The 5,730-nt window shown below is 45.1% G+C and overlaps 1 non-coding gene across 1 annotated transcript; it reads left to right on the top strand.

Moving 5' to 3' along the window:
- The first annotated feature begins 1,252 nt into the window (after nucleotides 1–1,252).
- Nucleotides 1,253–1,359, top strand: LOC127775248 (small nucleolar RNA R71). Its single transcript, XR_008017923.1, has one exon. It is a non-coding gene; the product is annotated as a small nucleolar RNA R71 (small nucleolar RNA).
- The last annotated feature ends 4,371 nt before the right edge of the window (nucleotides 1,360–5,730 follow it).

The following is a 5,730-nucleotide window of genomic DNA, read 5'->3' as shown; positions in this document are numbered from 1 at the left end:
ATGAAATTGAGTTTGTCGATGACGTCTTTTGGCATGAGGTCTTTTGCCAACACTGGCTCCAAGGTCGCACAAGGCCTGGTCGAATTGTTGTGCCCCGATCGAGCAGGTGATTGTAGGACACCCCGAATCTTTCTTCTTCTCCGGGAGCTTGTGAAGTATCAGGTTGCTGCATTGTTCCGTCAGTTTGACCACCTCCGTTGTTGGGAGCGATCTCTTGTTGTTGAGTATGTCCTTGAGATAACGGGCGTATGTTGGCACTTGCATGGCGTCCAACAACGGCACGTTGATGTGGATCTTCTGGATGACTTCAACAAAATGAGCGAATTGCTCGTCCACTGATGGTTTCCTACTCCGTTGGGGAAATGGCAGCAACTGTGTGTCGCAGTACTCCTACGGCACGGTCTTCTCTGGATGAACCTCTTTGTCAGCCGAGTCGCTAGATGGCACTTCTTTTGATATCTCATTAGTTCCTGCAGGGTTAGGATATGGCGGATCACGAGTGGACTTACCTCCCCTCGTCGTGATTGCCTTGACATTTTCAATGGAGGAGTCGGGTTGCCCCGGGATCCTCCCAGTTTCATTTGCAGGGACTAAGGATGCCAACTGAGCTAGCTGGGTTTCTATCATTTTATTAAAGCTCAGTTGGTTTTGAAAAGCAGAAGTGAAGCCATCTAACTTGACATTAATATTTTCTAGGACCTTGTCATTGGCCGCAGGCTTTTTGCTTAATGCATCAGTGGTTTTAGCTTGCGCAAAAACAAGATCCGTCAAGGAGGGCTGGTTAGAAAAGTTACCCTTATTGTTACCTCCTTGATAATATGGGCGTGGTTGGTTCCACCCCTGACCTCGTTGTGGACGGTACCCGTTGTTGTTGCCCATATACATCGCCTCCTCACGGGTTTCTAGGCAGTCATTTCCAGAATGATCTGTGCCGCCGCAGATCTCACACGTGACGTGAGAGTCCAAGGCCTTGACGGTGCCTTGTGGCCGTTTCTCGTGGTCGTCCAAGCGTTTCATGAGGAGGTCCAGCTTGGCAGCAAGTAATTCCGTCTCCTTGACGGTGTGCATGCCTCGCTGATGGGTCTGGAGTCATTCCTCGCTCCAACCCATATTGGAGACCATCTTCTTTATTAAATCAACGGCTCCTTGAACCGTTTTAGAGAAGAAGGTTCCTCCAGCTGCCGTGTCCAGGTGATCGCGGGACATCGGGGTGAGTCCATTATAAAAGTTATGCAGGATCAGCCAGTCGTCCATCCCATGATAAGGATAGGCGGCCATGTACTCCTGCAGACATTCCCATGCTTCCGGAATAGACTCGTCCCTTGTATGCTGGAAACTGGAAATCCTTCCATGAAGGGCATTGGTTTTGCCCATCGGGAAGAATTTCGAGAGCAATGCCATAGAGCATTTGTCCCAGGTGTTGACAGCAACACGGTTGGCATAAAACCACTGCTTCGCTCTCCTGAGAAGGGAGAACAGAAATAGTCGCAGCCTGACGGCGTCGGGACTAACGCCCTTAATGGTGTACGTGCTACAGATCTCCAGGAATTACTGTAGATGAGCATTGGCATCCTCATTAGGCTTGCCACAGAACGGACTAACATGCGCCATCATGATGAGGCTGGATTTCTAGTCGAAATCCACGTCCCCTATGTTGACCCGCGGCCCAATGGCCACATTGCCAGCAGAGGGAGCAGCAAACTCGCGAAGAGTCTTGCTGGCCATAGTCTTGAAGGTCGGTGGCGTTGGTACGGCTGGTTTTTCTGTCGGTAGAGTTTTATGCGGAGCAACGACTCACGGCCTGACGCTCCGGAAGAAAGCTTCTGGATTTTCTTTGAAGTTTTCCGGCAGGTTGAAACTAATCATGCACTACCCTGTTTCCACAGCAAACAGTGAAAACAACCAAGGTTAGCCTGCAAAGGAAAATGATTATACAGCGGTAAATATAAAGTATTAGTTCAAGTAATCTCTATTATGAATCTTCCCCGGCAACGGCGCTAGAAATGCTTGTTGGTATTTCTTAACGGCATTACTAGAAATATAATTCCCAGCAATGGCACAGAAATACTTCTGGTATATTATGGTTATATAGTTTATCCGCAAGCGCACGGATATACCATTGTAGCATTTCACCCGATAGTATTCCAAGGGTATCGTATTTATTTTATCCCGTGGGAAGATCATGTAGAGAGAACTCAACTAATAATTTATATATTACTTGTGATAATCATATTCTAAGCAGGGGTTAAGATAATCCAAGCGTAGAGTGACACACAAGCAGTACTACTCATTCTCATAATAAATCATCTAAGCTAAGTGGAAAGAAAAGAGAAAGAAAATCTATTTCTATACTTCTAATATACATAGTATACATACATTCTAGTTAACTGATATACTTGCTAATACCCTCTATCCGATGCCCTCCTGGTACTTGAAGAAGTCACCCCTGACTGCCGAGTTCCTTATGACAGCCCATCATGACCATACAACCGGAGCTAAAAATACGGAGGAATACCCTCCCCAGGAAATTAACTTAGGATTATATACCGGCGCGGCGGAATACCCGTACTGAGCTGTCACCATCAGCAGCCCACTTCTCATCCGCAATATATAACCCCAAATAATGATACCCCGTAATCTAGACACTATGCCTAAACTACCAGATACTACTCTAATATCATCGTCATGACATAGAGTAATTACATAAGCCAACATTATACCCGCACCAAAGCATCTCCCAGATAAGCTAGCCGTATATTTAGAATAACAAGAACATAATGGAAAGTAGGCATTCATATACTCGGAAAGTATTTCAATACCATAATTGTATTTAGAAGAGTATTCAAATAAAAGTACAAAGCTTACAAAAGAGAAGAGAAAAGCTACTAGAGCCATACCCGAACTCTTTCGAAGGCTTCTGGACTCCTGATTTCTACTCTATTCCTATTCCACCAGCTAGATACTACTAAACTAAACTTGAGAGAAATGAGAGAGCTATTGCTTGAGGTGTGTGAGTGAAGTGAGAAGGTGAAGTCCTTTTATAGCCGAACTATGATGGTTGTGACGGTTGGAATGGTCGGTAATACCCTCCAACCGTCATTGGGGCTTCATCTCAACCGTCCAGCCAAAACCTGGATCCAACAAAGGCGAGGGAGGTTCGGCCGAACCTGGGGCCGGCCCAATCCAACCCAATTTCGGTTGACGGCCTTCTCCATTGTTCTTCTCCGCAGACTTGTGAATTTTGGCCCAATTCATCGTGTCAATCCTGAGTTCTTGGCCCATTCATACACAAGTCTGTTCTCGACATCGTCCGATTGATTTATTGTCTGAGTTGATGTCGATTCTCCTCCACTTTAGTGTCATTCCCTGCAAGAGGTTAGTATACCTAATACTAGTGGAAGTTTATTATTCTAACAGATATATGCATTGCAAGCATCACTAGTTCTCCTGTATTTTGGTAATATTGACGGTCAAAACTGATTGATAACGACCGTCAACAGTGGTGTGGTTCCAGCCTTCAAGGTGATAACATGATCACATGATCTTCTAGGTGGTAATCCGTTTGGTTCTTGTAAGACTGAGGGAAACTGTTTGAGTACCTTTTGAAACTCCAAAGGAACAAGCCTTTCTTCATCCTCAGATGCCTCACAAATTTGGAATACACACCCCATTGCCCCTTTTCTCAATGCTCTTCCCATTCTTTTACTATTGATAAGAATGTGTTTTCCTGGCTTAGTAAAGTCCTGCAAGACCACCTTCCTTGTGCCCACTGTGATGTCCAGTTTTATCTGCTTCAAATCAAGAGTTATAGGACTGTGTTGATAGATCCAATTAGCCCCCAGTATGATGTCATACCCCTTCAAGGATATCAGATTGAATGGATTAGTAAACTACTCCCCATGTATCTCATATGTCATAGGTGGGACTTGAACTTCAGACTTTAGCTCACCCCCTCTAGCTACTACTACTCTTTTGATCTTCGAGGTCATCAAAGGGCATTGGATTTTAACTGCAAAATCCATGTCCATGAAGGTACTAGTGCTCCCACTATCAATTAACTCCACTGCTTTGTTACCATTGATCTGAATAATCACAGAGAAAGTGTCAGGTCTAGTGGTATCATGAACAGCATTCAGAGATACATACATTAACTCTTCTGCCTTCCCCTGCTCTTCAGGTAAGTCAACTTCTTCTTCTCCCATTTCCTCTTTAGTTTTCTTTGGTTCAGAGTTTTCTTCTGTTGCATTCTCTTCCTCATCTCCCTCCATTAACAGCGCATGTAGAGCCTGCTTAACCTTGCATTGGTGTCTTGGAAACCATGGTTCCTTACAGAACCAACACTTCTTTTCCTCCTCCTTTTCACCATCATTCCTGGGCTGGTTCCTTTGCCCTTGTACTCTTCCATGTCCCCCTATGTTAAGATTTTGATTCCAATTTCTGTTAGCTCCATAAGCCACTCTTTTGGCAGCTACAGACTTCTCATATGTCTTAGCATACCAATGAGATTCCAACAACCCCTGAGGTTTTTGCCCACAAACATCATGTTTTATATCTCCCCTAAGACCTCATATGAAACAACTTGTGATGTATTGCTCTTGTAAGTAGGGGTGGTCCCTTCTCACCATGTCAACGTACTCCTCAAACTTATCTATATATTGCTCCACAGTCATTCCATACTGCTTAACATTTTGAAACAATTCTACTACTTCATGAACATTAGCTGTAGAAAACTTAGTGCAGATCATAGCACACCACTAAGGCCAGGATATTACCTGCCATGGTAGACCAATACCTCTGAACCACTTGGCAGCCCTTCCTTGAAAGTGAGCCAGAGACATGTTCACCCATTGATCAACTGGGGTACCAGTTAACTCAAAAAACTTCTCACACTGTTTCAGCCAATCCACTGGATCATCACTGCAGAACAAAGGTATCTCCAATCTAGGACCCTTGAGGACTGCTTCAGCATAATGATTTCCACCTACATGCTGACCCAGGTACTGATTTCTTAGTTCATCAAAAATTCTCACCCTTGAATTTTCCTGGAATTGGTTAGTAAAAATCCCAGATCTTGGTTGAAACTGCGGAATCCTAGTCATGTTGAACTGGAAGCCACCATTGCGAAGGTCATGAGTTGCTGCATTCCCCTGTGGAATTGTGTATGGTGCAATTGAAGGTTGTGGTCCGGCCCAGTGTTGTCTTGGATGATTATAAGGCATAGAGCAAGACACATTTGTGCTCCATGGTGGAACAGATGGAAATGGTGGAACAATCTCAAACATTGAAGAGGTTGGAAAATCAGACTTGGGCATACCTCTCCTTAACTCTCCTTGTTTATTGGTCCTTGCTCCACCAGCAGCACTTGCTTCCGGATTCCTAGTGGTATTTCCTCCCCCTGCTTCTGCTTCTCCACCTTCGACTTGTAGGATCGCACAAGACCAAACAAACCTACCAGAGGGGGGTGAATGGTAGGGAAAACCAAAAACCCAAAATCTTTTGCGGAATTAAAGATTACCCTCGAACGAAGTCGATGACAGAGTCTAGTTGCCGCCGGTCGAACCGCCCTCTTGCCGCCAGTCAGACCGCTAACACCTCGCCGGTCAGACTGTCCTGACACCAGCGGTTAGACCGCCGCTATCCCACCGGTCAGACCACACGCACACCTGCGGTTAGACCGTCGGGACCCAGAAACACCAGTAGATGACAAACTCGAAGATGTGGATTAAAATT

The sequence above is a fragment of the Oryza glaberrima genome, chromosome 5, assembly GCF_000147395.1.
Source record: "Oryza glaberrima chromosome 5, OglaRS2, whole genome shotgun sequence".
In the NCBI taxonomy this organism is placed as follows: Eukaryota; Viridiplantae; Streptophyta; class Magnoliopsida; order Poales; family Poaceae; genus Oryza; species Oryza glaberrima.
This window is presented reverse-complemented; position numbering and strand designations above follow the sequence as displayed.